This window comes from Pongo abelii, chromosome 2 (assembly GCF_028885655.2).
Source record: "Pongo abelii isolate AG06213 chromosome 2, NHGRI_mPonAbe1-v2.0_pri, whole genome shotgun sequence".
NCBI classification, from domain to species: domain Eukaryota; kingdom Metazoa; phylum Chordata; class Mammalia; order Primates; family Hominidae; genus Pongo; species Pongo abelii.
The window spans coordinates 9,775,457-9,780,581 of NC_085928.1; positions in this window are offsets into that span (position 1 = coordinate 9,775,457).

Here is a 5,125-nt window from a genome sequence, read left to right on the forward strand (position 1 = left end):
ACTTGTGAGTTTTAAGTCTTACTCTAGAGTTTACAAATGCAAATGCCTCTAGGTCCAGGAAAGTGACATAAGTAAGTGAAGCAAGCTGAATGTGCCAGTCCTGAGTGGTGGGGACTCTGGCAAACTGGAAACCCCATGTCCTGTCTCCAGAGTCAGCCATGACTCACTGCCAGTCTATTGCCAGGTAGGAATGTGGGCTTAGACTTTCAGATTTTTCCAAAGAAACCTGGCATCTAGATTTTTATGTGAATATCCTGATTTCTAATGCTGGCAGTGAATTCAAACTAAAAACCAACACTGTGTTGTCCAAACAAAACACATTTGTGGGTTACATTTGACCTCTTGATTCATGTGTTACTTTTAGAGTTAAATAACTCGAGGTCTGAAAATTGACCACTGAGTTTGGCCACATCAAGCTTATTAATGACCTTGACAAAGCCAGTTTCAGAAGATGATGGGGTGATGCCTGAGTAGAGAGGGTTCAGTAGAGAACTGGGGATGAGGAAGCAGCTATGACCCATATGGACAGCTCTTTAAAGGATTTGGTGTAGAGAGGAGCAGAGAATTGGGGTAAGAGCTGGAGAGCACAGGAAGTTGCTAGGGGATCTTAAAAGATGGGACAAATGACAGAATGTCTGTCGATGCTGATGGAAATAATCCACTACAGGGTGAAAATGTCATGAAAAAGGAGGATTATGCTAACACACGAGGAATTTCATGGGCAGGAAGAAATGGGGACTGGTTTACAAATGGAGGAGTTGACCCTAGATAGGAGCCCTTGAAGCTCTATGTTGGAACAGGACAGCAGAATATATGGGGGCAGATGCCTGTAGATTTAGTGGCAGCAAGATGAGGGAATTCTCTTCAGATTGCTCTAATTTCTTGGGGTGGGGGGAGGGGGGAGGGATAGCATTAGGAGATATACCTAATGCTAAATGACGAGTTAATGGATGCAGCACACCAACATGGCACATGTATACATATGTAACAAACCTGCATATTGTGTGCATGTACCCTAAAAAAGTATAATAATAATAAAATTAAAAAAAAAAAAAGAGGCAAGATCACCATCAACTGAGGGTGAAGATGGAATAGGAAGGGACAGGAGAGGTTGTGATTCTGTCATCTTGGAGTAGGCCCACCTCTGGGGGGCTATCTTGGGGTGCTATGCCTTACTCCTCTTTTCTGAACATCATTAAAATGTAATTTTGTATTTTTGCATTTAAAGCTATCCCACAGGCCCTGAAAGATGCCTAAAAGGCAGCCTTCCCTCAGGTACCATTGTGCTGAGGTCTGCCACCCGCATCTTCTTGAGACAACCCCACTAAGACAATGAGAGTGTGTCCTGACCCATTAATGTGCCCAGGTTCCCAAACGCCTCTGTCAGCCTGTGGTCTTGACTTTGAAGTAAAACCAGTCGCCTGGTTGCTGTTTCCCCAGCAACATTAACTTTTGGGGTGCAGAGTGAGGCAGGAGGAGAGTCAGACTTAGCCAGGCTTTGAGTTGTACCAGGCAGGTAGTGTAGAGGGAGGGGGGCAAGTCATACTTTCCTACTTGTAGAGTAGTGCTTACTTTACAGAGTACCTATGAAGGTTTGTAAAAATGCACACTTGGCTTCTGGCCTAGCACATAGGTAATCCAGTCATTACTTGGTGAAGGACATGAATAATATATGTAAAATATCTGGCCATTAGAAGAAGCTTGGAAGGGCTAACAGGACGTATGAGAGACTGCTTCTGAGTCTTAATGGCCAGGCATTGTGCTGAGGCTGTGGGCCATGGAGGAGCTCCCGTCTTGGCACAGGAGAAAGAAATGTGGACACACCGCTACCGTGTAGTGTGATGAGTCTAGGAATTAAGATATACCAGTGGTAATTAAATCTCAAAATAATAGTGTCTTAAAAGAAACCCATGCATAAATGGTTGGTTGACTTTGACAAAGTGCCAAGTGCACACAATGGGGAAGGACAATGGTGTTGGGACAATTGGACATCTACATGTAGAAAAAGGAAGTTGGATCCTATCACACCACATATAAAAATCAACCCAAATGGAGTGAAGACTTAAATGTAAGACCTGAAACTATAAAACTACTGGAAGAAACATAGGAGAAATGCTTCATGATGCTGGTCTAGGCAATGATTTTTTTGGATTTGATCCCAGAAGCATAGGCAACAAAAGCAAAAATCGACAAATGGGATTATATGAAACTAACAAGCTTCTGCACAGCAAAGGAAACAATTATCAGAGTGAAAACACAGCCTATGGAATGGGAGAAAATATTTGCAAACCATATATCTGATAAGGGGTTAATATTCAAAATGTGTAAGGAACTCAATAGCAAGAAAACAAATAACTCTATTAAAAATGAGCAAAGAAGGCCGTGCATGATGGCTCACACCTGTAGTCTCAGCACTTTGGGAGGCAGAGGAGGGAGGATAACTTGAGCCCAGCAGCTGGAGACCAGCCTAGGTAACATAGCGAGACTCTGTCTCGACAAATAATAAAATGATTAGCCAGGTGTGGTGGCATGCAGCTGTAGTCCCAGCTACTTGGGAGGTTGAGGCTGGAGGGTTGCTTGAGGAGGCTGAGGCTGCAGTGAGCCATAATTGTGCCACTATACTCCATCCTGGGTGACAGAGAGAGACCCTGTGTGGAAAAAAAAGACACAGGACCTGAATAGACATTTCTTAAAAGAAGACATACAAATGGACAACAGGTATATGAAAAAATGGTCAACATCACTAATCGTCAGGGAAATGCAAATAAAACCACAATAATGTATTACCTCACATCTGTTCAAATGATTATTATCAAAAAGACAACAAGAGAAAAGGGAACTCTTGTACGTTGTTGGTGAGAATGTAAATTAGTACGACCATTACAAAAAACAATATGGCAGGCCGGGTACAGTGGCTCACACCTGTCATCTCAGCACTTTGGGAGGCCAAGGTGGGCGGATCACCTGAGGTCAGGAATTCAAGACCAGCCTGACCAATGTGGTGAAACCCCGTTTCTACTAAAACTACAAAAATTAGCCGGGCGTGGTGGTAGGTGCCCGTAATCCCAGCTACTTGGGAGGCTGAAGCTGGAGAATCGCTTGAACCCAGGAGGCGGGGTTGCAGTGAGCCGAGATCGCACCATTACACTCCAGCCTGGGCAACAGGAGCGAAACTCCATCTCAAAAAAGAAAAAAAAAAAAAAAAAGAAACCAAAAAAAACAATATGGCAGTTCCTCAAAAAACTAAAAATAGAACTCCCTATGACCTACCAATCCTACTGCTGGGTATAGATACAAAGGAAATGAAGTCAGTATGTGCAAAAGATATATCTGCACTCCCATGTTCATTGTAGCACTATTCACAATAGCCATGGCCGGGTGTGGTGGCTGATGCCTGTAATCCCAGATGTTTGAGAGGCCAAGGTGGGAGGATCACTTGAGGTCAGGAGTTCAAGACCAGCCTAGCTAACATGGCGAAACCCCTCCTTCTACTAAAAATACAAAAAGTAGCCAGGTGTGGTAGTGCATGCCTGTAATCCCAGCTACTCAGGAGGCTGAGGCAGGAGGATTGCTTGAACCCAGGAGGCAGAGGTTTCAGTGAGCTGAGATCATGCCACTGCACTCCAACCTGAGCGACAGAGCAAGACTCCATCTTAAAAAAAGTAAGTTCACAGTAGCCAAGATACTTATATGTGGAATCTAAAACAGTCAAACTCACAGAAGCAGAGAGTAGAAGGTTGGTTGCCAGAGGCTGGGGAAGGAATGGGGAGATGTGGTCAAAAGATACAAAGTTTTAGTTAGACAGGAAGAATAAGTTTTTGAGATAAATTGCACAGGATGGTGACTATAGTTAATAATAATGTATATTTCAAAATTGCTGAAAGTAAATTTTAATGTATACTCACCACAAAAAATAACTGAGGTGATGAATATATTAATTAGTTTGATTTAACCATTCCAGAATGGGTACATATATCAAAACACCGCATTGTACCCTATAAATATATATAATTAAAATTTGTCAAAAACAAAACAAAATCATAGTATCTTGGACAAGATAGAAGTTTCTTTCTTGGGCATCAGTCTGGATATGAGAAATCTCGGGTTGGTATGGCAGCTCCATGATTATGAGGCAGCTCCTTCTAATGTCGCACCACCATCCCTAAGGTTGCCCTAAGGTGTCCCTAAGGCATCCCTAAGATGTTATCTTCTTGTGGCCCAAAACAGCTCACCATCACACGTGCATTCCAACCAGTGAAGGGAAGAAAAGGAGATGCCTGGCACAGTGGTTCCTTGTGCTCTGGACATCACCCACGCATATCTCTTTAGTCAGAACTTAGTCCACTTGGCCATAAGGGAGGTTGAGAAATGTAATCTTTATCCTAGGCAGCCATGTGCCTGTCAAAAAATGGCAGGTTCTGGAACTACGAGAAACTGGATATCTGGGGACAACCAGCAGTCTTTGGTAAGCTGTAACAGTCGTGGGAACAAAGTGCTTTGGGAAATCGGGGAGGGGAACTGTGGAGAGGGTGGAGAGGAGGATTAGGAAGACCTTGGAGAAGAGGGGAGGGTGAGCTGGATTTTGCAGGATGATTGCTAGTTGAGCGTAGAGAGCCATGCAATCTAAGAGAGGAGGTCCAGAAGATTGCAGTGTGTATGGTTCTGTGGTTGCCCCACAATCCCTGAAGACCTCTGATCCTTTGCTTTTGGTGCTCCTTTCGTCTGGAATAATTTCTTGTTTCCACACATGGAAATCCTTCAATTCTTAGCTCACAAGCCACCTCCGCCATGGAGCCCTTCCTGATCCCTGACCACTGAGATCGCTTTCCCTACTCTGAATTCCTGGTGTTGGGTTTCTTTTACAGCTTTTGTCTGATTTTTGCCATACTTGTCTCTTCATTCATCCATTCACTTATTTATTTATTTATTTATTTATTTAACCTTCCCTCTCTTCAACATTAGATTTAAACTCCTTTTTGGGTGTCTATAATAAATGTTAACGCAGAGACTGGGGCATCCCCGACGCAAACAGGGAAGATCCTTTTGGGTCAAGGCCCGACTCTGGTCTGACTTCCCCATGGCTCTTCTGTGAAGCTGTAGCACTTTTTCCCGTGGCGAGGTCAGG